Here is a 27,798-nt window from a genome sequence, read left to right on the forward strand (position 1 = left end):
AAACCGGCAAAACCCGGGCTGCCAGAGGGGAACGTTGCAAACTTAACCACTGCACCATCTGGCCGGCCATTATGTTTATTATGTAATAGCACTGTAGCTGTGCCAGAAGAACACCATACAGGAAGTCGTTAACAGCTAAGCACTCATTACAACGGCCCAGCATACCCTACCACACAGCACTAACTCTCAGTTCACGACAGCAACGATCAGGAAAATTAGAAAACTTAAAACAAGCCATTTCATCACAGCAGAATGTCTTCCTGGAAATAAAAATGAAAAACGAGGCTGCAACCAAAGTTTCCAAATGGTTCACCTGTTAACCAAGAAAGCAAAGTCATTTACCAATCATGAGTTAAACTGTGTTTGATTACAGCAGCCAAAGAAATGTGTCCAGAGAAAATAAACATCTTTAAGACTTTTCTCTCTCTCAATGAAAAGACTTGCTCAAAGAACAGTCTGTATGGAACAATTACAGCTATAAATATTTTCCAAAAAAGGTGAGAAAAATACTAATTCAGGACAACCTGAAGCGGAACCTGCTATGATGTATAACTCACTGATTGTGGTAAAAATATGTGTGAAGCAGAAAAAAGCTTAGCTGGACAAACCTACAAACCTTGTGAAAATGCAAGGCGTTTAAAGCCTATTCATTATTGTTTGATCAATCAGCATAAAATATTTGAATCTATCACGTGTTGTGGAACCAGTTACAAAGGTTAACTTAATTCGTTCTCATGAACTTAACCATCATCAGTTCCATGTAATTTTGATCAGAAATACAAGCTGAATATTCTGATATGTCCTACTACACAGTAAAATGGCTGAGCAGTGGTATAGTTTCATTGAAATTTTTCAAGCTCAGAGTTGAGAGTGAAATTTTTCTAAACAAGAATCTCCTTCGATCACTACTATTCAATAGTGAAGGACTTTGGAAATTCATTGCTGCAGATTCAATATTTCTCAATGAATTCAACCTAAAATTAGAAGTCCAACACACCTACATGCAAAACCTATACTGAGATAAAGTCATTTCAAGGCCAGCTGACATTGTTTGAATTACAAGTGATGTCAAGCTGCTTTATCCACTTCCTACGCTGTCAAAAATTAAAACAAGATGCAAGATCTCCAATCACACACAGATATGCCATAGACATATTTCCCAAAATCAAACTACAATTCTAGCAGCATTCCGCAGACCGCAATACAAAAGTACTTGCCACATTTCAAAAACCATTCAACTGTGCAACAAGGAGCTTCCCTGTAACCCTCAATTGGAAGTGATTAGCCTGCAATGCAACGATTTAGGAAAAGGTAAATATCAAGAAAAGAATCTGGGGCCGGCCCCATGGACAAATGGTTAAGTTCGCGCGCTCTGCTTCAGCGGCCCAGGTTTCGCTGGTTCAGGTCCTGGGCACAGACATGGCACCGCTCATCAGGCCACGCTGAGACAGCATCCCACATGCCACAACTACAAGGACCCACAACTAAAAATATACAACTATGTACCAGGGGAGATTTGGGGAGAAAAAGGAAAACTAAAATCTTAAAAAAAAAAAAAAAAAGAAAGAAAAGAATCTAACAGAATTCTACAGATGCCTTCCAAGCAATAAGTATGCTCTACTAAAACCATATGTTCACGGACTGATGTTAGTATTTGGCGGTACATATCTGTATAAGAAGACATTCTCAAAGATGAAGTACATAAAATCTCATTAAAAATCGGCATTAAATGTGAACATTTGTAATCAATTTTGATAATAGGGAACAATATCTTTAAACCCCAATTAAGTAAAATGTGAGCTCCTCTTTATTACAAAAAAATTCTTCTCAACCATTATGAGTATTGTATTTTGAATTTCATCAATAAAAAATCTTCTGGAAATTTTTTCTCTCCTGTTATATAAGTACCTACATAACATCCTCCATTTCGCCTCTTGGCCCACAAAGCCTAAAATACTTACCATCTGGGCCTTCACATAAAATGTCTTCCAACTCAGCCTAGAAGAATAAACTGAGGCAATGAAAAGTTAAGTGACTTGCCCAAGATTATAGAGATGATGACACACCATGTTTCAAACCCAGGCAGGCTGGGTGCAGCAACCACGCTCTTAACCACTTACCACATTGCTTCCATGAACCAAGAACAAGATGTCACAAAAAAGGAAATAATGAAACAACAAGGAAAGACACTTGAAATTAAAACTAGGATAAAAAAATTCAACAGAAAGGAGAGAAGATAAGATCAAGGAAACTCCCATAATAAAGAACAAGAAGAAAATGGAAAACAGGAGACAGAAAAGTAGAAAATCAGAAGACCCTTCCAGAAAGTCTTCATATGGAATATCAGAAGACCTTTCTAGAAGGTCTTCTTATACCAATAACAGGAGTTTCATAATGAAAGCACAAACACCACACTGTCAAGTCAGGAACTGGGAAGGGTCTGAGAGTTACCTCACCTGCATGCTAACAGAGACATGAGGCCTCTGGGACAAGGAGAAAAAACAGCTCACTGCTCACAGTAACAGCAGTAGCCAGAGTAACATCTTGCATCAGTTTCCTGGGCCCCAATCCCCACAGGTCTTTCTAAGTATTTGGTAAAAATTAGCAACACGCTCATGGAAAAATAACGGCGGGGGGAAGAGGGGGGAAGCTGGGAAACAAAACAAGGTCAACTACTCAGCTCAGCCTGAGCACTATTTACATGGTCCAAATGGAAAACACTGAGCACTCAATCAACCACGAGCTCTTCTATAGCTGCACTGGAAGGGCTGGAAGAGGGGGAGGAGGAGGAAGAGTACTCCATCTACCATAACAAGGAGTCAACAGGTGTTATCCAAAACGATAAAACACAAATATTCACTTAGATATTATTTATAAACACAGTTAAAAGTAGGTGGAGGGGAGGGGAAAAGGAGAGATGAGGCTCACATGTGAGGGGATGGACTATAATTAGTTTTTGGGTGGTGAACATGATGTAATCTACACAGAATTCGAAATATATTACCATGTACATCTGAAAGCTATATAATGTTATAATCCAATGTTACTGCAATTAAAAAAAAATTTTTTTTAATAAAATTTTAAAAAGTAGGTGCCTCTGGGGACCAGAGTTAAAAGAGAGGATGGGTAAGGCAGAGCACTGCTGATTCTCTGTAATACGCGTTTGAGTATTACTTATCTTTTCTAACAACATACAAGTATCGCTTCAAGTAGAACTCACTTTTAAATAAACTGGAGAGTGCTTTACTATTTCACAATCATTGATTCATATAAATAACTCAATGTGCAATTACCAAAGAAAGGTGCAAGGCTGAAAGGAAGCTAGCCATACCCAAGCTACATCACAGTATGCTTATGTAAATACAAGGAGTTCGTCAATACTTCCTCGGTGTCCACTATGTGGCCAGCACGTCGCTAAGTGCCAAAGTTAAAAGGGTTGAAGAATGGAATTTACTTACAGTAGAGTAAGAGATACAGATAAGTCAACATGAAATTAAAATATGGCAACTATTCAAGACTCAGTGAAAGAGGTCATGCCCTAAAAGTTAAGACCTGAAGGGTGAGACAGATTGGCCTGCTTAGGTGTGGGGTTCAGAAAATTTTCAAAGCAAAGAGAACAGCATGCATGAAGGCCTAGAATTAAGACAAAAACAGGCAGGACCCATTCAAGGAACTGAAAGAAGTTCAATATGGCTGGAGTAGGGACAGAATCAAAGTGGGAGCAAAAAAGGCCAGAAAGCAAGCTGATGCTTGATGCTTTATGGGGAGGCCTCTAAGGGGCATGTCTTCCACTTTACCCACTGTGACTGTAGAACTGCATTCAGCCCGAAGTCTTCTAGATGAGTGAACTCTTCCCCAAACATTGGTGATTTCAAACATCTACATCCAGTACACAACAGTCTAGTGGGTGCCAGACCATTTACCTGACTACATGCCATACATCATCATCGCGTGTCCCAATGACACCTCAAACTCAACACGGCCAATACCAAACTTTATAGTCTCCCCTCGGCCCTTCTCCAATTTCTACCTTTTTTACACCATCCACTCAGATATCCACGTTCAGAAACCCGAGAGAGGAGAAGGAAAAACAGCTAGTATTTAGAGTGTATATATTGCCAGATGCATAAAAAGTATTCTCATTTAATTCTAACAAGTACATAAATATTAGCTCTATTTTACAGAGGAGAAAACTGAAGCTCAAAAAGTTTGAGTAACATGCCAAAGCACATAAGTAACAAAACCAGGATTCACAACTAGAGTTCTAGGAGGCGTGTATGTTAGTCTGGAGTCCACAGGCAGACACACTAATTATGAAGTACAGTAGAAAATGCCAATTGCCTACTCCAGTCCCCAGTTGCCGGCCCCTTTAGTAACAGAACTCCAATTTTTGGCTGAGCATGTTGCTGCCTGTCCAGTTATAAGATACATTTCCCAACCTCTCTTGCAGCCAGCATAGTCATATGACTAAGTTCTGATTAACACTGAATTACAGCCACTTCTTGGTCCCTTCCTCCATCCTGCTGCTTGGGACATGGATATTAGCTAGAACTCCAGCAGCCATCCTATGACCCAGAAATCAAGGGCCATACCATAGGGACAACAGAATAAGAAACTGGAAAGAGACTGGGTCTCTTATGACAGTGGAGCCACCATACCAGCCCTGAATTGTCTACCTCCAGACTTCTTTCAGATGAGAAACAAACTGATAACAGGTTTAAGCTATTATTTTTCAGGTCTCTGTTACTCACAACCAAACCTAATCCTAACTGATACAGGAGGCCTTGAAAGTATTCTAGGGGCTGGCCCCATGGCCGAGTGGTGAAGTTCGCCCAGGGTTTCCCTGGTTGGGATCCTGGGCACGGACATGGCACTGCTCATCAAGCCATGCTGAGGCAGTGTCCCACATGCCACAACTAGAAGGACCCACAACTAAAATATACAACTATGTACCGGGGGGCTTTGGGGAGAAAAAGGAAAAATAAAAAATAAAAAGAAAGTATTCTAAGAGAAATGTGGAAGGCTGTAAAGATATTTTGAAGGAAGAACTGTCGAGACTCAGTGACTGACTCAATCTAAACAAGAAACATATCATCAATCACATGACATACAAAAGATTTTTTTTGCCTAACTCTTCCAATGTCCTTATAGGAGAGTTACAGCCACTTTCAGCATCTGCACTTTTTTAAATTGAGATATATAATTGACATATAACATTAGTTTCAGGTGTATAACATAATTATTCAATATCCATACATACTGTGAAACGATCACCAAAAATTAACATCCATCGCCACATATACTTACAAATTTTTCTTACAATGAGAACTTTTAAGACCTACTCTCTTAGCAACTTTCAAATATACAATACAGTACTGTTAACTATAGTTGCCATGCTGTTCATCACATCCCCAGGACTTATTTATTTTATAACTGGAAATTTGTACCTTTTGACCACCTTCACCCATTTTGCCCACACCCCCCCCCCAACCACCCCCGCCCCGACAGTGGGCCTGGTGTCTGCATTTTTAAAGAACATGATAACAATTAGAGAAGACATCAAAAAGTACTAACCAAAAAAAAAAAAAAAAGTACTAACCAAACTTCCTTAAAGAAATGAAAAAAAGAAAACCATTTAATAAATAAAGCCTATTTGTAAAGTTTTCTCAACCCTACTAGTTCAGGTTACTTTGTCTAGAAATAAGAAACACGAGGCTAACTTACAAACTGTTTACCAGGAGTTTAGAAGTTCAGGCACCAAGCCCCGCTAAGAACCCTCCTAGGGACAATAAGCTTAAAGGCAGGAGCAGATCTTCAACCATTCCCAAACTACTCCTTACTGATTCAGTGGCACACTAAACACACCACCATCAGAGGGCCAGGACCGTCACACCCAGAGACAGTCACGACCTTGAGAGCTAAGTCGGAAAGTGGAACCCCCTCAGGAAGCAGGGTACCAAATTAGAGGACTTCCTGAAACCCTTTCCACCTCTAAGATTCAGTCTTCTCCCTGCCCTAGGAAAGGAAGAGCAGCAACAGCCATCTTGCCCTCTGCTTTTCAGGCCCACAGCACTCACCCATGCCCAGATGGATCATAGAAGAAAGACGTGAGAACGGGCTTCAAGCTCAATCTCACAGTAGCTCATTCTACCTGAAAATTTTCTCTCACTTCAGGAGTCTTCCTGTGAAGTGGCGGGTGCCTCTATCACCCAGTGGGACAGAGTCCCTGCCCTCTCATTCTGGGCATGGGAACCATCATTGCCCCAGAGTGTCCTATGACTTCAAGCAGCAGTTGAGCATTATATACACTCTGATTACAAGCAAACAATACTCAGAAAACATGAATAAGAGAGACCAAAACAAAATACAGACAACTTTACATGATGTTACACTGCTTTTATACTTAATGACTTTCAAAGGTCTCATTTTACCAAAGTCTGCACTACAAGTGTCACAGGTATTTCCCATAAATTTGTTTATAGTCACTAAAAAGGAAAACAGAACAGTCCTCTCTAACTCTAACCATTCCCATTATCTACAAAGTGGAAGAAAACACTTACAGTGCAGTTGTAGCAGCAAAGGAAATCACCTATTTTCTTAAATCTCAGCAAAATATCCCAAAACATCCTGTGGAAGGTGGAATAATAGCCCCCAAAGACATCCACATCCTAATCCACGGAGCCTGTGATTCTGTGCTACACTGCAAAACGGACTTTGCATATGTAATTAAGCTAAGGATCTTGGGGTGGGGGGAATTATCCTGAATTATCCAGATGGGTCTGATCTCATCACACGGGTCCTTACGAGTGGAGAGCTTTTCCCAGCTGTGTCAGAGATTGACTAGAGAAGAACTGTCAGAGAGACGCAATGTTGCTGGCTTTGAAGATGAAGGAAGGGAGCCACAAGCCAAGGAATGCGGCAGCCTCTAGAAGCCGGAAGAGGCAAGGAAATGGATTCTCCCCTAGAAACCTCCAGAAAGGAACACAGCTTTGCTGACACGCTGCCGTTAGGCCAGGGAGACCCATTTCGAACTTCTAAAAATACAGAACTATAAAATAATAAATGCGTTGTTTAAAGCTACTAAGTATGCTGTAATTTGTTACAGTAGTCATAGAAAACTAATACATACACACTACACAACTTCTAACAATATGCGAAATTACCTAGAGGAGAAAAGCATAATCAAATTGCCCAAATGTTTAGAGCATCAGGAGACATAATAGTTATCTGTGCATGTTGCACTATATTTCACTTCCATTTTTCTCCTGCCCTCACAAAACTCCATCCATTAAAAAGCCAGCCAGCCACAACTAGAACGCCCCACAACCAAAATATACAACTATGTACTGGGGGGATTTGGGGAGAAAACGCAGGGGAAAAAAAAGAAGACTGGCAACAGTTGTTAACTCAGGCGCCAATCTAAAAAAAAAAAAGCCAGCCAAAGTGACAATTCTTCAAACTGTTTGTACAAAGATGAACCATACTAACCGAGAAAATGGAACAGTCAGGATAACAGGGGCTACTAAAAAAGTCAGGAAGCAATTATACTATATTTTTCAGAGTCAAACATCAAAGTGTTTGCACTGCTTACTCCCCTTACATCAAATGGGTACATTTTACAAAATAAGTCCTTCTAGATATTGATGATATTAAGAGCTTACTATTAATTTTTTTTAGGTGTGATGACTGTATTGTGGATATATTAAAAAGAAAATGACTCAATCTTCTACAGACATATACTGAAATATTTACTAACAAAATGGTATGCCTAAGATCTGCTTTAAAATAATTGAGAGTGGGGACAGAAATGGATAGGGATATAAACAAAACTAAATTAGCCTGATTTACTAATTGTTGGAACTAGGTAATGGGCACATAGCAGTATATCATACTATTCCACTGTTTGAATTTTCTATATTTAAAAGGTACAAAAACAAAAGTCCTTAACCTATCTACCATAACAATATAGACTTAATACATTTAATAGTTGAATATCCTTCCCGTAACATTGCCCTGCCTCAATTCTCTGCCACTTAATCCACCTGCAACTGAGAGTTTCATCAATTATCCTTTAATCCCCACCTCATTTTGCCCTACTTACTAACCTGATGAGCTTAAGCAAGTCACCTAATCTCTAAAGGACTGGTTCTTCATCTGCAGAATGGGAATATTTATACTTGCCCAGCTTCTGTGTTGCTGGGAAGATGATATAAGAGACAAACTACAAAGCAGGATCATTCTAGAAATCTATATATTCATAAATGTCATGCTCAGCAGCAACCACTCACCTATTCGTATAGATTCTCCTCCCTTCTACCTCCAGTTCCTCTCTTGAGCCCTCAACTGATCAGGCCAAAAGCCTGGGTTCCTCTGTAAGGTTACATTCCTCTCCATGGTCTCCACTCCCCATGTTTTCGTATCTTCCAGTACAGCATCTTCTCTCTACACACTTCGCCCTGCAGCCTCCCCTCTCCCGTTTCAAGGCTCGCACTCCATCTGCCCCTCTAGGGCCCCCTTTGCTGGCCCTATTCCAAGCATGCTATCAGCTTTATCACCCCACTACCCTCAATCCCCACTACTGCCCCCAGGTCACAAACACCTGAGCTAACTTCCCACCTTTCACCCTTCAGTTAAAACGCGATTGATAGTTGTCAAGGGGTTGGGGAGGGAAGAATGAGTGCCTGCTAATGGGTAAAAGGTTTCTTTTGTGGGTGATAAAAATGTTCTGGAATTAGTTGCAGAACCCTGCGAATAGGCTAAAAACCAATCAGTTGTACTTTAACTGTACTTTTAAAGAATGAATTTTATAGAATGCGAATTCTAACTCAATAAAAAAGTATATGTCAAAAAGAAAAAACAACACTATTGCTCAGCCTGCCCATCACACACCCATTTGTCAGACCAACATCGCCCTAATTCACGAACCATCGACTTGCTTGTCAGTATCCCCCCAACTTTCAACACCAAACTCGGACAGAGGTCCCTCTCGCTCTCTGGATTAACACACCCCCTCACCCCTCGGCTCTAGGTGCCACTGCACCCTGCAAGGGGGGAGCGGGGAGATGGAAGGAGCTCTCGCGGCTCAGGCGCAGCCCCTACAGGGAGGCCCTGTTCCCCAGTGGCAGGAAGGGACCCTTCTCCCCCGCCCTGGCGGAGCTGCCCCTCCACTGCCGGCGCCGACCCGGGGAGGGGAAGAGAGGGTGTTCCCCAACCCGCCCTGACGAGGGGCGGGGGCCCGCTGGGCTTCCAGGGCCGCGCTGCCGGGGGCGGCGCCACAGCCCACCTGCCTCAGCCGGCGGGGAGATCCGCTTCCAGTTCATTGACCGACGAGCGGGTGGCAGAGGAGGATAGGGAGAAGCTGTGGTCGCCGCCGCAGCCCGAGTGCGCAAGCCAGCTCAGGCCTCCATGTTTCCACGTCTCTGCGGCTGCGGATCCGGCTCCGGCTCCGGCTCCGGCTGGGCTCCTGCCCGGGCCGCGTTACTGCGGAGGCCGGGAGGCGGGGAGAGAAGAAGGAAGCGGCCGAAAACGCGGCTACGGACCGAACGGCCCGGCGCGCTCCAGCCGGCGGTCACGCGGCCCGCGGCGCGCGGGCACCTGGGAAATGTAGTCCTTCAGGCGTTACTGGTTTCTCCACCCTCCTAGTGCCTCCAGGGCAACGGCAAAGCCTCGTGGCAAAATCCAGGAGCCGCAAAACCGTTTCCTCCGCCGTGCTCAACTCCTCGCTTTCCTTACACCAGTTGTCCTGGTAGCTTAACTTCATTAAGGCCCCTTTTAATTCCAGCTGAATAACCATCCCAAAGTCAAGCAATTCCTTGTTGGGCTCTCAAGAATTGGGAAATAGGAAAATAATGTTAGCTAGAGGCAGCTAGCAGAAAGGACAAGTCCCACAGGAAAGAGTGTCAATGTGGTGTAGTGCCAAAAATAGGAAATTTGAAGTCAGACGAGCTGAGATTACCAGACTGACGTCCTTGAGCTCGAGCTCTTAATTCATCTCTACCAGCCAGTTTTCTCATCCAAAATAATGTACGAGGTGGTAATGTTACTTCCCATACGGGACTGTTGACCATATCAGTAATAACTCACATTATGAGTTGTTTTCTATGTGCCGTGCACTGTTATCTTGTTTATTTCTCCAAATTACTCTGAGATAGATATCACTGTCATTTCATTTACACGGTTAATATGTGCTAATGTACCCTGAAAAGTACTATACAGATATTAGATGTACTTTTCCAGAATCTATTGCTGATTAGTTCCCTGAGTTTATTACAGGAAAACACACTAAAACTCAAGGTACCTGGGAGCCTAGCTAAAAAGAGGTTGGCACTTCTACGCAGCCAGTGTAAAGAATGCTATGAATACATGTTCATGATATATTGGTGAACGGAAACATGTATAGTATTATCAAATTTTCGTAAATGAATTATATTTATAGTACCTATGTATCTATGCCCCAGGGGAAAAAAAGGCTAAAAGAATGTTAACAATTGTTAACTTTGAGGAGTGATATCTGTATAATTTTTTTTTAAATATTTTATTTTTTCCTTTTTCTCCCCAAAGCCCCCCAGTACATAGTTGTATATTTCTCATTGTGGGTTCTTCTAGTTGTGGTATGTGGGACGCTGCCTCAGCATGGTTTGATGAGCAGCGCCATGTCCGCGCCCAGGATTCGAAACAAGGAAACACTGGGACGCCTGCAGCGGAGCGCACGAACTTAACCACTCGGCCACGGGGCCAGCCCCTGATATCTGTATAATTAAAATTAGTTTTTCCCTATGTTTTCTAATTTTTCTGCAATTAATGTGAATAACATATATAGTTTTATTTTAAAATTATAGCAAAAAGAGAGGCACCAAAATCAAAATCAAAGTACTTTAAAATTTTTCCTGTACCAAAAACTATAGCCTCTACCTGTCCCAAAATGACCTAGCAACAGTTGTGAGCATCTCTTCACAAGTGGCTTTACAGATGAAGAAGCAACTTATTCTACTGTGAGGTGATCCTGTGAGTCTGTTAGTGTACTAAGTGTTCAATGATGCGAGACTGGTTGAAAACATTACAGCACACCCATCCAACAGAACACTGCGACTTTAAAAAGAATGATGTAGAAAGTCATTTAAACACTTGGAAAATACTTCACAACAGGTTAAGTGAAATTAAGTTTAACAAACAATATGTAAAACATAATTCCAATTTATTTCAAAGCCTGAAAGGTAGAATTGGGCTTGGAATGTAACTTTTATTTTTCAATTTTTACCATTTGTACAGTTTGAACACATACATATATTGAAACATATACACATGTGTATATGTAATATGTCTCACAACCTTGTGAGTAAAGTATTATTGTCTCCATCTTACCCATGAGAAAACATAATACAGAATAGTTTGGGAGGTTTTTTAGGTTATCAAAGGTTGTATACAACTAGATCACTCAGATGGCCAAGAGTTCACCTTCTAATATAAACAACAGATAACGGCAAAGTTCAAGAAGAATGGATGTTTATGGTTGCTTTGTGGTGATTTAATTGTGAAATTGAATTTTTATGGTAAAAGAGAGTTGATAGTGGAAAGACAGACTGTAGATTAGAATTGAACTTTAAGGCTCTGGGGCTGGGGGGCGGCAGTTCGCCGGTTCGGATCCCAGGTGCGGACATGGCACCGCTTGGGAATCCATGCTGTGGTAGGTGTCCCACGTATAAAGTAGAAGAAGATGGGCACGGATGTTAGCTCAGAGCCAGTCTCCCTCAGCAAAAAGAGGAGGATTGGCGGCAGATGTTAGCTCAGGGCTAATCTTCCCCAATAAAAAAAGACTCTGGGGCTGAAAAGAGTCTCCTGGTGTCTCTGGAATTCAGGAAATCCCACTTGGAAGCCCAAGCATTGTTGCCAGAGACCAGATCCACAGACTGGCAAAAATATAAAGAGAGCCAATTTACCAGATGGGAAATCAGGATTCAAAATTCTTTCAATTAACCACAATGGTAAACCAAAAAGAGCTGAATGAAATTTAAAAGAGAGAACTTTATATGTCTGCATTTGGTTTCAAAATACCACTGCCATAGGAACAGTTTTTCAAAAAGAGAATAATAGTGGCTCTTAAACCTCACTAAAACCCACTTATAACAAGAGAAATTCAAATTAAAGCTACATCGAAATATCATCATCTCGAATCAGTTTGGCAAACATCACAATGTTTTCTAACACACTATTGGCAGAGGTGTGGGGACATAGGTACTTATCCATTGCCGATGGGCATGTGCATTAGCATAACCTACAGTTTGGCTATAATATTTTCAAAATTATAAGTACACATGCCATTTGACACTGCAACATACACTTCTAGAAATCTACTTTACAAATATGGGTGCACATGTGAAATAATAAAATAAGTGAAATAATGTACACACAAAGATATTTACTACAGGGTTTTTTTGGGTAATTTACAAAAACACATTTTCTTATTGTGGTAAAACACACAAACATAAAAATTTACCATCTTAATCATTTTTAAGTGTCCAGTTCAGTGCCATTTAGTACATTCATATCATTGTGCAACTACCACCACCATCCAACTCCAGAACTCATTTCATATTGCAAAACTGAAACTCTATACCTATTAAACAATAACTCTATTCTCCCCTCCCCCCAAACCCCTAGCAATACCATTCTGTTTTCTGTCTCTATGAATTTGGCTGCTCTTGATACCTTATATAAGTGGAATCATACAGTATTTGTCCTTTTGTGGCTGGCTTGTTGCACTTTGCCTAATGTCCTCAAGGTTCATCCATGTTGTAACATACATTAGAATTTCCTTTCTTTTTAAGGCTGAATAGTATTCCATTGTGTGTGTGTGTGTGTGTGTGTGTGTATACATATATATAACATTTGGCTTATCCATTCATCCATCAATGGACCCTTGGGTTGCTTCCACCTTTTGGCTATTGTCAATAACACTGCTGTAAACACAGGTGTAGAAATATCTCTTTGAGACCCTGCTTTTAGTTCTTTTGTGTCTATACCCAGAAGTGAAATTGCTGAATCACGTGGTAATCCTATTTCAATTTTTTAAGGAACAGCCATACAATTTGCCACAGCAGCAGTACCATTTTAGATCCTCACCAACAGTGCAGAAGGGTTCCAATTTCCTCACATCCTCACCGACGCTTGTTATTGTTTGTTTGTTTGTTTTCATAGTAGCCATCCTAGTAAGTAAGAGGTGGTAACTTATTGTAGTTTTGATTTGTATTTCCCTAACAATTAGTGATGTTGAGCATCTTTTCATGTGCTTATTGGCCATTTGTATATATTTTTTCGAGAAATGTCTATTCAGGTCCTTAGCTCATTTTTTTATCAGGTTGTTTTTTTGTTGCTGAGTTTTAGGAGTTAACTATATATTCTGGCTATCAGGCCCTTATCAGATATACGATTTGCAAATGTTTTCTCCCATTCTGTAGATTGTCTTTTTACTCAGTTAGTAGTGTCTTTTGATGCACAAAAGTTTTAATTTTCATGAAGTATAGTTTGTCTTCTTTTTTTGTACATAGTGTTAGATAAGGGTCCAAGTTCATTCTTTTGCATGTAGATATCCAGTTTTTCCAGCACAATTTGTTGAAAAGACTATCCTCTCTCCATTGGATGATTTTGGAACCCTTGTCAAAAATCATTTGACCATAAATGCAAAATTTCTGAGCTCTCTATTCTGTTCCATTGATTTGTCTATGTGCCAGTACCACACTGTTTTGATTATTTTAGCTTTGTAGTAAGTTTTGAAATCAGGAAGTGTGAGTCCTCACTTCGTTCTTTTTCAGGAATCTTTTGACTATTCATGGTCTCTTGAGATTCCATAGAAATTTTAGGATATATTTTCCTATTTCTACGAAAAACATCATTAGGATTTTGATAGGGATTGCGCTGAGTTTGTAGATCATTTTGGGTAATATTGACACCTTTTTTTTTTTTAAAGATTGGCACCTGAGCTAACATCTGTTGCCAATCTTCTTTTTTTTTTTTCCCCTTCTTCTCCCCAAAGCCCCACAGTATGTAGTTGTATATTGTAGTTGTGGTCCTGCTGGTTGTGCTATGTGGGATGCTGCCTCAGCATGACCTGATAAGCAGTGCCATATCCGCGCCCAGGATCCAAACCGGCGAAACCCTGGGCTGCCAAAGTGGAGCTCATGAACTTAACCACTCGGCCATGGGCTGGCCCCTGTATTGAAATCTTAACAATATTCCACATTAAGTCTTCCAACTCATGAACATAAGATATCTTTCCCATCGTAAATAAATTGTCTGCTTTAATTTCTTTCAGTAACGTTTCATTGTATAAGTCTTTCACTTCCTTGGTTAAGTTAATTCCTAAGTATTTTATTCTTTTTGATGCTGTAGTAAATGGAATTGTTTTCTTAATTTCCTCTTCAGATTGTTCATTTTTCATGCATAGAAGTGCAACTGATTTTTGTGTGTTGGTTTTGTGTCCTGCTACTTTGATGAATTCATTTATTAGTTCTAACAGGTTTTTTTTAATGGAATCTTTAGAGTTTTCTACATACAAGATTATATTATCTGTGAACAGAGATCATTTTACTTCTTTTCTAATTTGAATGCCTTTTATTTCTTTTTCTTGCCTAATTGCTCTGGCTAGGATTGCCAGTACTATGTTAAATTGATGTGGCAAAAGTAGGCATCCTTGGGGCTGGCCTGGTTGCATAGTGGTTAAGTTCGCATACTCCACTTTAGTGGCCCAAGGTTTGCAGGTTCACATCCTGGGTGCAAACCTATATACCGCTCATCAAGCCATGCTGTGGTGGCATCCCACATAAAAAATAGGGGAAGATTGGCACAGATGTTAACTCAGGGATAATCTTCCTCAAGTAAAAAGGGGAAGATTGGCAATGATGTTAGCTCAGTGCCAATATTCCTCACAAAAAAAAAAAAAGTAGGCATCCTTGCCTTGTTCCTGGTCTTAGAGAAAAAGCTTTCAGTCTTTCCCCATTAAGTACAGTGTTTGCTGTGGTTTTTCATATATGGCTCTTATTATATTGAGATAGTTTCCTTCTATTCGTAGTTTGTTGGGTATTTTTATCATGAAAGAGAATTGAGTTTTGTCAAATGCTTTTTATCAATTGAGATGATCATGTAGGTCTTTTCCTTTCATTCTGTTAATGTGGTGTATTATATTGAGCAATTTTTGTATGCAGAACCATCCTGGCATTCCAGGAATGGAGCCCACTTGTTCACGGTATGTAATCCTTTTAATATACTGCTGAATTTGGTTTGCTAGTATTTTGTTGAGAATATTTGCATCTATATGCATCAGAGATATTGGTCTGTAGGTTTCTTTTTTCTTTTCTTTTCTTCCTTTCTTTCTTTATATTGTAATGGCTCTGGTTTTAGGGCAATGCTGGCCTCCTAGAATGAGTTAGGAATTGTTCCATCCTCTTCAATTTTTTGGGAAAAGTTTGAGCATAATTGGTATCCGTTTTTTTAAATGTTTGGTAGAATTCATTTGTGAAGCCATCAAGCCCAGGGCTTTTCTTTGTTGTGAGATTTTTGATTACAGATTCAATCTCTTTACTAGTTATAGGTCTATTCAGAATGTCTATTTCTTCATGATTCATTCTTGGTAGGGTTTGTGTCTCTAGGAATTTGTTTACTTTATCTAGGTTATCCATTGTGTTGGTGTACAATTGTTCACAGTACTCTCTTATAATCTTTTTTATTTCTCTAACATCAGCAGTAATGTACCCACTTTCATTTCTAATTTTAGTAATTGGAGTCTTCTCTTTGTCTTAGTCAATCTAGCTAACAATTTTTCAATTTGTTATCTTTTCAAATAACCACCTTTTGGTTTCATTGATTTTCTCTATCATTTTTCTATTCACTAATTTGTTTATCTCTAGTCTTTACTATTTCTTTCCTTCTGCTAGCTTTGGGTTTAACTTGTTCTTCTTTTTCTAGTTGTTTAAGTTGTAAAGTTAAGTTGTTGACTTGAGATCTATATTCTTTTTTAATGTAAACATTATAGGTATAAATTTTACTATACTTTCACTATGTCCCCTAAGTTTGGGTATATTGTGTTTTTATTTTCATTTCTCTCAAGATATTTTCTAATTTCCCACATCATTTCTTCTTTGATCCACTGGTTATTTAAAAGTGTTATTTAATTTCCACAAATTTGGAATTTTCCAATTTTCCTTCTGCTATTAATTTCTAACTTCCTTCCATTGTGGTCAGAGAAGATACTTTATATGATATCTACCTTTTAAATCTATTGAGACTTAATTTGTGGCTTAACATGTCTATTCTGGAGAATGTCCCATATGCACTTGGGAAGAAAGTGTATTCTGTTGTTGTTGGGTGGAGTGTTCTGTATATGTCTATTAGAGCTAGCTGGCTCCTTGTGTTGTTAAAATCCTCTCTTTCCTTACCTATCTTCTGTCTGGTTGTTCTATAGATTATTGAGAGTCGGGTATTAAAGTTGGAGACTTTATTGTGGAACTATCTATTTCTCCCATCAATTTTGTCCATTTTTGCTTCATATATTGTGATGGTCTGTTATTAGGTGTGACTACAGTATTTTTTGTAATATTGAAAGACAGAAAACAATCGAATATCCACCAATCTTCAAGACATATGTATTCTTTTTAAGATATACTTTTAATTGAAAAAAGAAAATCAAACAGTGCATATTGTCTGTTATTTTTGTCTAAAAAAAAGAGAAAGTTGAGCCAGCCCTGATGTCCTAGTGGTTAAAGTTTTGCTTTCTCACTGCTTTGGCAGCCCAGGTTCGGTTCCCAAGTGTGGAACCACACCACTCGTCTGTCAGTAGCCATGATGTGGTGATGGCTCACATAGAAGAACTAGAAGGACTTACAACTAGAATACACAGCTACATACTGGGGCTTTGGGAAGGGGAAAAAAAAAGAGAGAAAGATTGGCAACAGGTGTTAGCTCAGGGAGAAGCTTTCCAAGCAAAGAAAAGTGAGAGAGAAAGTTAAATGCATACATGTGTATGTATTTGCGTGTGCATTCAGAGAATGTCACTGGAAGAATAAGGAAGAAACTGGTAACCTTGATTGCCTGCTAGGAGGGAACTGAGTGCTTGGGAACGAGGGTGGGAGGAAATCTCTCTCTGTGTGCACTCTTGCACATTGTGAATTTTGTATGTGAACATATCACGTATTCAAAATGTAAGGACAATTAAAAATTTGTAAATGCTGCAGACTGAAAACTTTAAAACAATGGGTGTGGTATAGTTCAAGTAAAAAGGACCCTGGAAGGTGTTAGATGACTGTAAACTCAGTAAGTGGAGCAGGCTACTAAAATAGCTCGCTTGTAATCTGGAAAGTTCCGTTCAGATATGTTGTAAAAGGGAAAGAGCAGGGGCTAATTATTCATTTGTTAGTTTGTTTATAACCACACCCACCCGTATGTCAGTTGTCATACCATGGTGGCTGCGTGTTGCTGTGATGCTGAAAGCTATGCCACCGGTAGTGTTTCAAAAACCAGCGGAGTTACCCGTGGTGCACAGGTTTCAGCAGAGCTTCCAGACTAACACAGACTAGGATAAAGGACTTGACCACCCACTTTGGCTATAAAAACCGATGGATAGCAGTGAAGCATTGTCTGATACAGTGCCAGAAGGTGAGAGGATGGCAAAAAAGACTGGGCAGGGCTCTGCTGTGCTACACACAGGGTCTCTGGGAGTCAGAATCCACTGAACAGCACTAACAACAAAATTCGTTTATATTCTTCTTCCTAAAAATACTTAAGGTGACTTGCAAATACATGAAGTACACAAAATTGCAACATTAAAAACAGGAGGAAAAGGAAAATGGGAGCATAAAATGGAGCCAAATGGGTAGACTAGGTGTCTTTCAAAAGCTCCTAGGCTGAGCGTTTTATAACTACTGGTTTACAAGGTCTGGCTGCAGCTCTTCTGTGTTGCAAGTTGAATACAGATTTCACGCGTGAATGCAGTCTTCACCTGGAGCGGGTTGACTCTCTTTTTTAGAATCTAAACAGCCAAAAAGAACCTCTGCCTACCAGAAGCCCACTTCATAAGCAGGATCAAGACTATCTCCAGATTATTGTTTCAAGCCCACTTCAAGAACAGTGCTCAGGTTTCCAACTTTCCTGAGAAAGAACAGACTTTGGAGTCAGACTTATGTTTGATTTCTGGTTCCATAATTATGAGCTGAATGATTTTGAGAAAGCTACTATCTTAGCCAGTTTTTAGTTAGCTGCCATAATGGAATACCATAGACCATGTGGCTTAAACAACAGATATTTATTTCACACAATTCTGGAAGTTGGGAAGTCCAAGATCAAGGCACTGGAAGATCTGGTGTCTGGTGAGAATCCTCTTCCATAAAAGATGGTGTCTTTTCATGGCATCCTCACATGGTGTAGAAAGAGAGGTCTAGTCTCTGTCTCTTCTAATAAATACACTAATCCCATCATGGAGGCTCTACCCTCCTACCTTATCTAAACCTAATTACCTCCAAAAGTCCATCCCTTAATGCCATCCCATAGGAGGTCAAGGTTTCAATATATGAATTTTGGAGGAACACAAACATGCAGTCCACAACAGCCACTTAACCTCTCTGAGCCTAGTTTTTCCCTCTGTAGAATGGAGACAGTAATACCTCACCCATACCTCATAGTTGCTGTAAGAATGAAGTAATGCATGTAGCATGCCTTTTTCAGTAAACGATAGTTCACCTGCATAATCCACGTGGTAATGAATTCACATGTTTTAGTTGTCAGTTTCCGGGTGCTCCTCCTAAGAGGGATATAGATTAACCAGAACTAGATTAACCAGGGAGAGGTAATCAGGATGGTGAGAGGTCTGGAAATCATGTCAGATGTAGAATGGCTGACGGAACTGAGTATGCGTAACTAGATTAAGAGAAGACTTGAGGGGCCAGCCCCATGGCCAAGTGGTTGAGTTTGCACGTTCTGCTTCAGCCGCCCAGGGTTTCGCCGGTTCGGATCCTGGGTGCAGACCTGGTACCGCTCATCAGGCCACGCTGAGGCAGCATCCCACATGCCACAACTAGAAGGAACCACAACTAAAAATATACAACTATGTACCAGGGGGCTTTGGGGAGAAGAAGGGAAAATAAAATCTTTTTAAAAAAAGAGAAGACTTGAGATAAATATGGTAACTGTTCTCAGGGGGCACAACCAGACTTATTTTGTTTTGTGCCAGGGAACCAAATTAGGACCAAAGGTTTGAAGTTACAGGATGCAGATTTCTGTACCATGTAAGAACTTCATATTCACATTATGGGTTGTTTGCTATGGGTTATGCACTGCTACTTTGTTTAAAACTGCAAACAACCCTATAAGAAAGAGTTGGTATAGAAAGCTATTTAACGACTAGGAAAGCAATTCACAATAGGTTACTAGGTGAAAGTAAGCTTACTAGTACTGAAATGGTCTACCTGGAAGCAAAATGAGGTTCCAATCCATACATGTGTTCGAGCGGAGGATGGCTGGACAGGTAGCCAAATAAAATTACAGCCGAGCAAAGACATTGGCAGTTAACCAGGTCCCTGTATTTTAGAGATGAGGAGCTCAGTCTTAGGAACTTGGACGAGGACACAAGCCGGTAAGCTGTGCAGATGACTGGACTGAGCAGGCTCCTGAGCTAGTGTCCTCTAAGGGCTCACCAGATCCTATGACAGCAAATCCTCTGCAATGCCAGCCGTTAGCAGCGAGAGTAAGACACTGCTGCAGGTAATGTGGAATGTCCAGAAGGCGGTGACTCCACAGGTCTAGGGTGTCACCTGCCTGGCAGAGTGAGAGGCTACCCAATTAGATTTGCAATCCCTCTTGCTTGCAAGAGATCCCTGTTATATATACATCTACATCTATAGAGTCCCTTTCATCTTTCCTTGTCCTGAGCCCTAAGGCTAAGCCTTGGGAGAAAACCACTGGACCAGCCAGACCACCACATTTCCTGACAGCTTTCCTCCTGGGAGGAGCTGTCCACCGCAGCGCTGCTGGAGGAATCTAGGGGAGGGAGCACTATACAGCTGTCACTGTCTCCTTCCTGCTGGGGACATATTAGGATGAGTCGCAAACTAATATTAGTTAATGATGTGTGAAAACACCTACCAATGCCAGGCACTGTTCTAAAAGTTTCAGGCATATTAACTCGCTTGATAGTCATTCCGCCCCTCCAGAATAGGTACTTATTTATCATCCCCATTTTACAGTCCCAAGTTAAAGAAACTGCCCAGCATCACAAAGCTGGCAAGCGGAGATTCAAAGGCAGGCAGTCTGGATGCAGAGCCTACTCTTACTCATTGGAAAGGCCATTTCAGAGCTCTTTTTGCCAACACCACCAGTGTGTGAACATCCACACTGACTTCCTAGGGTCATTTTGTCTTTCCAACTAAAATGGGCTGTAATACCTGGGTACGTTAGTTTACTAGTGCCACAAAGTACCACAAACTAGGCGGTTTAAACAGTAGAAATTTATCCTCTCATAGTTCTGGAGGCCAGAAGTCCAAAATCAAGGCATCAGTGGGGTTGGTTCCTTCTGAGGCTGAGAGGGAGAATCTCTTTCAAGCCTCTCCCCTAGAATATGGTAGTTTCCCGGCAATCGTTGGCATTCCTTGGCTTATAGAAGGATCACCCCAATCTCTGCATTCATCTTTTCATAGTGTTCTCACTGTGTGCGTGCACACAGTTTCAAATCTTCTCTAGATTAGCTGTTCATAGACCTCAGAGGACATGGTCAGATTTATTTATTGGTGCCAATGAACCAAATTAGGTAAAAACTGTTTTCACGTACATTAGATCATGTTTTATAGAAGGATGCAATTATACAATAATGAGACTTTTGGTCTCGTTAGGCAAAGTGAATGTCCCAGAAGCCAGCAGCATGAGCCTAAAGGACTTAGGACCGATCCTTTGCTATCCTGCCATTGTGCGGAGAACAGGGATGGGGATTTCTAGAGGATGGAGCACAGAAAAGCAGCGACCCAAACCTCCCCTGTCGCCACTGTCAGAGTGGTGGCTTAGCTATTCAACAGTTATTGAGATTGCACTTTAAAGTGCTACTAAAATGTCAGGGAGAGAGCAATTTGTTAATTTAGCATTGGGTGATTTCTAATTGTGCTGCATTTAAAAAAAAATTTGCTTTCCAAACATTTAGCAAACATATCCTCCAAGGCATCTGTGGAAGGTGGCTGTCTACAAGGAGCTCAGCACCCCGTGAAAGACACAGCAGGCACCCAGCTGTCTGTAGTGTTGTAAGGAGCCTGCAGGGCACAGGGGCAAGAGACCCTATGAAAGAGAGAAGCGGACGGCTTCCCAGAGGTTGTGGTATTCAAATGAGGCTAAAGGGTTCTGGTGTCAATTTCCAATGGGCGGGGAGGGGGGGCTGTGTTCCCCAACACCACCAAGCAATTCTCCAACACCAGTTAGGTGTCCTACAGTTCAACTAAATTCTGACACTATCTACCCAGTGATAGCATCGGATCCCACGGGTTAAGGGCTCAGTCCACAACACTGCCCTCCACTTCAGATGCCAGTGGAAAATCCAGGCCATCACCTGTACTTCTGACTGACTGGCTAGAAATCAGAGGTTCCCATGACCCCCTCCTTGGGTTTGATTAATTTGTTAGAGTGGCTCACAGAACTCAGGAAACCAGTTTACTCACTAGATTATCAGTTTCTTATAAAAGGGTATAACTCTGGAACAGCCAGATGGAAGAGATGCACAGGGCAAGATATCGGGAAATGATGTGGAGCTTCCTCGCTCTCTGGATGCGCCACTCTCTCCAAATCTCCACGTGTTCACCAACCCAGAAGCTCTCCCCAACCTGTCTTTTTGGGTTTTTACAGAGGCTTCGTTACACAGTCATGATTGATTAAATCATTAGCCTTTGGGGATTGATTCAACCTCCAGCCCCCCTCCCTTCCTTGGAGGCCAGGAGGGGCTCCAACCCTCTAATCACATGGTTAGTTTTCCTGGCAACCAGCCCCCCATCCTTAGGTGCAGTTCAGGTCACCTCATTAACATAACACATTTATGACTGTATTCACTTAGGAAATTCCGAGAGTTTTAGGAGCTCTGTGCCAGAAACAGGGACAAAGACCAAATATACGCTTCTTATAAACCGCAATATCATGGGAGCCAACCCATCACAGTGTCCACTGCCTCCAACAAGTGGCAAAAAACTCTGAATAGCACGCAGCCCTTCTCTATTAAAGACTATCAGAAAATACAATTTCCTGAAATAGAAGTGCTAAGTGAGTGATTTACAAAAGATAGAGGCTTTTCTATTGACACAATCATCAGAATTAGAAGTGTGGGGGGAGGGGGAAATAAGGAAGAATTTTTTCTTTTTACAATATACATATACTTCTGAATTATACGTTTTTGAAAGAACACTCATGATGCAGTCCATAAATATTTATTGAGGGGCCGGCCCCATGGCCGAGTGGTTAAGTTCTCGCACTCTGCTGCAGTGGCCCAGGGTTTCGCTGGTTGGGATCCTGGGCGCAGACATGGCACCACTCATCAAGCCACATTGTGGCGGCGTGCCATATGCCACAACTAGAAGGACCTCCAACTAAGATATACAACAATGTACCATGGGGGATTTGGGGAGATAAAGCAGAAAAAAAAACAAGATTGGCCACAGTTGTTAGCTCAGGTGCCAATCTTTAAAAAAAAAAAATTTATCGAGTATCTATTCTGGGCCAGGCATTGCTATAGGTACTGGGGATTCAGCATGTACTATTCTTATAATAAAAATTAAAATAAAATAGAAACTGAGAATAGATAGATGACTAGGCTTTGACAAGATTGTTCACACATTAATTTCATTTCTTTCCCTTCAGAGTGCTTAAAGTCTATCTTTAAAGTCAACAATAAGAAAAGAAATGACACCATAAAAAAAATCTAGGATACGGAGTGTTGTGTATTGGTTTGACATGACTTTGTTACCGCACAAAATTGAGGTTCTCTTGGCTGCTGCACCAATTATTACGGCATCAGCTTTATGGCAAGGTTGACCAACAAGGAGACAGGAGGCAACACTCTCAAATCTGTGTTCCTAACCCACAGCTTGTGGCAAAATTTATGGGATGAGCAGCAGGGTGGTCTGAAATGTGGACAGATGATTGGAGGGGAGGAAGTGAGGTAAGTGATGATCTGTGCAAACCTAGTCAAGCTTCATGGCTCTTCATAGGATGCATGTTCGCAAAATGCTCGTGTTAGTATGATCTGAGGGTGGAATTTTCCACCCCTTGATGTCAAAAGGGTCACTTATTGGGCATTTGCGCAGGCCCGGTTGATGGGTTGGTGGTCTCAACTGGCCTGAACTGGACAAGGGGCCGGCTCTCAATTCCTGAAAAACAACTCTTAATTACTCTCTGTTGATAAGATGGGGTCAGTTGGACTGGTCCTAGTGGGCCCGTGGTTACAACTTCAAATCCACTTGCTTATGACAAAGACCAAGAAAAAGTAGTTTTGATAGAAAAATGAAGTAGGTTGTGTCAGGATGTCATCATCTCATCTGTTGTCATTGATAAGCACTCGGTAGCTCAGCTGGGCCAACACTGTTGGGGGGCTTAGCGGCAAGAACATGTGGAGAAGCAACAAGTCACTCCTTGCTGACCTAATAAGCTGTCCGAAGACCTTGGGGCATTAGCTCCTAGCGTGGTAAGGGTGACTCCCTTATCAGTAGCCGTGACAAACTGCTCAGTCTGCTCAGTGGCCCATGAAGGAGATCAGCCTGCCCACCAACCCCAGCACTGTTGTTGCCTAGCAACATGGTCTAGCAACAAGGGACTTGTATTTTGCGCCGGTAGCTGGAAGTCAGCTCTTGGTTGGTTTAGCCATCTCTCCTGAGTGCAAACTCATATAAAAAGGTACATCAGGATTAAATTTGGACTTTATTCCTTTATCTCCCCTTGCCTGGAACAATAGTGTGATTAATCTATCATTGGTTTGGAGTATGTTATGTTATTTCTTTATCGGCTTATTAAAAGACATTATCCTGTAGGCTATTGGCCTGTGAAACTACTATAAATCTCACAGTGAGCCTGTGTTAAATGAACTATTGGCAAAGACAGCATCAGTCTCTGAGCATTAATTTGCTGCCTCCAAATCAAGACAGGGGGCCAGGAGAGATTTTTATACTATCTGTATTTTTAAAATATTTTACAATAAGAATACATGAATATATTACTTGTAGAATAAAATTAAATTAAAATTTAGGAGAGAGGCATTGGTAAATGAAGAGTTTCGGAGAGCTGCCCCATGCTGCTGCTCTTTTTTTAATTGTAAAACATGTCATGAAAAGACATATATAATGGACACAGTTTAAAGAACAATATTGTGAAACCCACTACCCAACTAAGAAATAGTAGCAATATCCCAAAAGCCTTCTCTGTGCTTCTCCTTGATTGCACCTCTCCCCCACCATCCTAGATTCTGTGCTAATGACTTAAGATTCTTAGAAATTGTTTTACCACTTCTGTATGTATTCCTAAATGAAATATTGTTTAGTTTGCCTGTTTTTGAATTATATAAAAAGAATTATTCAGTATGTATTATTTTGTGACTTGCTCTTTTCCTCTCAAAATTCTTTTTAAGATTCACCAACGTGGATGCATACATCTAAGAATTCACTTTTTTTTTTTTAGAGGAAGATTAGCCCTGAGCTAACTACTGCCAATACTCCTCTTTTTGCTGAGGAAGACTGGCCCTGAGCTAACATCCATGCCCACCTTCCTTTACGTTATATGTGGGACGCCTGCCACAGCATGGCTTTTGCCATTCGGTGCCATGTCTGCACCTGGGAGCCAAACTGGCGAACCCCGGGCGGGCAAGCGGAATGTGCGAACTTAACCACTGCGCCACCGGGCCGGCCCCGAATTCACTTTTTAAATTTACTTTTTTATTGACTTGTCTATAGTAAACTGACAAATGTTAAGGGTATATCTAAATCTCTTCAAATGTATATATCTCTGAAACCGCCACTCACATCAAGATATAGGACGTTTCCAGCGCCCTAGAAAGCTCACTTGTTCTTTCCAATCAATATCCCCCAGAAGTAACCACTTGCATAGCTTGAGCAACATAGATTAATTTTGAGTTCATTTATTTTTCACTGCCGCAAATGTTGACCTTAAACAAATAGACAGATTTCTCCAGAAGAAATGGATATATTTGAGATCAGCAAAGAATTGCAATTCAGGGTCTGCAAGCCACCTGAAGTCCTCCAGCAGCAAGGGAGGAGAAACTTATAGAGGGGAAGAGGAGGTTGGGAGGGCTATTGTAAACAGAGTCCTTTGGAGGAATTGAGAATTCAGTGTGCAGTGACTTTTCACTGGCTGAGTTGTGACAGTCTCTCATTGGCTGAGCTTTTTTTTAAAACACTTTTTTATGTGAGGAAGATTGGCCCTGAGCTAACATCTGTTACCAACCTTCCTTTTTCTTTTTCCTCCCCAAGGCCCAGCACATAGTTGTTCTACATCCTTCTAGTTTTTCTACGTGGGATCCCGTCTCAGCATGGCTTAATGAGCAGTCTGTAGGTCCACACCCAGGATCCAAACCCAGGGACCCCAGGGCTGCCAAAGCAGAGCATGCTAACTTAACCACTACACAACCAGGCTGGGACCTGGCTGACCTTCTTGCAGGTAAAGAGGAAGTATTTCTTCTTGTTAGACTCTGCTGTGGACATAGGAAGTGTGAGTTCCCCCATTTGGCTTTCCAACTCCAATTTAATGGGGTATCTGTTTAATTTGACATATAGCATTCCAGTATATGCATATTTTATGAATGATCACTCATTAGCTTTTGGATCCCTGCATCAGAGGAGCTCACCAAGCTTGCCCCCATCATTTCATTAACCCCAAATGATATTATCCCACCGTTTACACAATGGACTTTTTGAACCCCACTTAAAGCCTTATGAAAGGGTTTATTACACCGATGTATTTATCCTTCCTACTCTAGATGGACTTTCGTGGGTTCTTTGTTCTGTCTTGTTTGGGCTATTACATAAAAAGTGCTTCTAAGAATATTCTTGTACGTCTCCTGGTACACAGTTACATGGTTTTCTCTATTATTTCGATTCCAGGAATAAATAGCTGGGTCATAGTGTGCATGCATGTTCAACTTTACCAAATAATGCCAAAATAATGCCAAATTGTTTCCCAAAGCACTTCTACCAATTTATACTCCCACCAACAGTATATAGGAATGCCTTCTGTTCTTTGTTTTTTCTACTTTATCTCCCCAACCCCCTCTCCCCACCCCATACATAGTTGTATATCTTAGTTGCGGGTCCCTCCAGTTGTGGGATGTGGGACACCGCCTCAACGTGGCCTGACGAGCGGTGTCATGTCCTCGCCCAGGAGCCGAACCCTGGGCCGCCGCAGCGGAGCGCACGAAGCCAACCACTCGGAACTGGCCCCACGCCTTCTGTTCTTCATCCTCCTAACTCTTGATCTTTAATTTTAACCATTCTGGTGGTTTCTCACTGTGGTTTTAATTTGCACTACCCTGCTGAAACATGTTTTCATGTTTATGGGCTTTTCTTCTGATGTGAATTACACTATTTAACTGCTTTCCTCCTCTCCCCATCTGAAATGATTTCTAGGCATTCAGTCTGGGGTCAGAAAAGGCTAGGCTGAGTAGCTCTTTAAGTTTCAAGGGTATAAAATCAGTGAAGCCTGGGGGCAGTGACAGGTGGAGACCATGGGACTCAGAGCCCAAGTGGATCCCCAAGTAACTGAAGGACTAGGATCATTCATCAGGAAAGGGGCCAAGTGTGGCAGGCAGACTTCTAAGATGGCCCCCCTAGATTCCTGGCCCCTGGTGGACACACAGCTTCTCCCAAACACCAAATACTAACCTAGGTGCTGCTGTGAAGGGATTTTGCAGGCACAATTAAGGTCCCAAATTAGTTGACCTTAAAATAGGGAGATTATCTAGGCAGTTCTGATTTAATCACATGAGCCTTTTAAAAGCAGAGAATTTTCTCTGGTGGTCCCAGATTAGAAGTCAGAGACGTGCTCTGGCTGCCCTGGAAGAAAGCGAACATCCTTGTGTGAGCTGCCTGTGGAGGCCGAATGCCAAGGAACTGCAAGCAGCCTCTAGAAGCTGCAAGCGGTCTCTGGATGACTAGAAGGAAAAGGGACCTCTGTCCTACAACCAAAAGAAAATGAATTCTGCTAACAACCAGTGAGCTTCGAACCCGGATGAGAATCAGAGATGAGACCAATATCCTGATTTCGGCCTGGTGAATCTGTGAGCCGAGAATCTAGCCACACAAGTGCCGGAGTTTTGACCTACTGAAACCATGAAATAGTATATTTGTGTTGTTTTAAGCCACTGTTTGTGCGGCAATGCAGCAATAGAAAACTAATACACCAAGGAAGTATGAAACTTCACTTGCTGAACTACAAGTCAGGAGCAGGACCTCTATGTACGGCTGTGGGTGTGCAATGTATAGGTCTAGGAGCACCACTTACGTTGTTGTCCATTTGAATAGTGACCTCTGAAACTGGGCAGTGCATACATAGTACAACTGTACACAACAGTCCTGCAGGAGACCCCACTCTTACCTTGTTCAAGCATCTGGGCTACTTCTTTTAACCTTTTTTGCCTTAGTAGAAAGGATGGGGCTAGTTGTACCCGAAGGCCCGTACCAGCTCAACATGTGGAGTGGCTGGTATATTTTGAGACTACTCTACCCCACACGAGGCTTTTACAGTTCATTGACTGTTCTTACCTTCTCAATGCAACCTCTCACTTCACTTACA

At 41.4% G+C, this 27,798-nt stretch overlaps 1 protein-coding gene across 14 annotated transcripts in view; it reads right to left on the reverse strand.

Annotated features, from left to right (window-relative positions):
• The window catches only part of DYM (dymeclin), a 359,236-nt gene extending 349,260 nt beyond the window's left edge, over window positions 1-9,976 (reverse strand). For 3 of the 14 annotated variants that reach the window (XM_070630148.1, XM_070630153.1, XM_070630147.1), the window contains exon 1: window positions 9,284-9,623. The gene's annotated coding sequence lies outside the window, so the exon portion shown is untranslated. Of the gene's footprint in view, window positions 1-9,283 lie in introns of all 14 variants that reach the window. The other 11 variants (XM_070630137.1, XM_070630140.1, XM_070630143.1 and 8 more) reach the window with 7 other exon arrangements.
• Window positions 9,977-27,798: the final 17,822 nt, after the last annotated feature.

The sequence above is a fragment of the Equus przewalskii genome, chromosome 7 (genome assembly GCF_037783145.1).
Source record: "Equus przewalskii isolate Varuska chromosome 7, EquPr2, whole genome shotgun sequence".
NCBI classification, from domain to species: domain Eukaryota; kingdom Metazoa; phylum Chordata; class Mammalia; order Perissodactyla; family Equidae; genus Equus; species Equus przewalskii.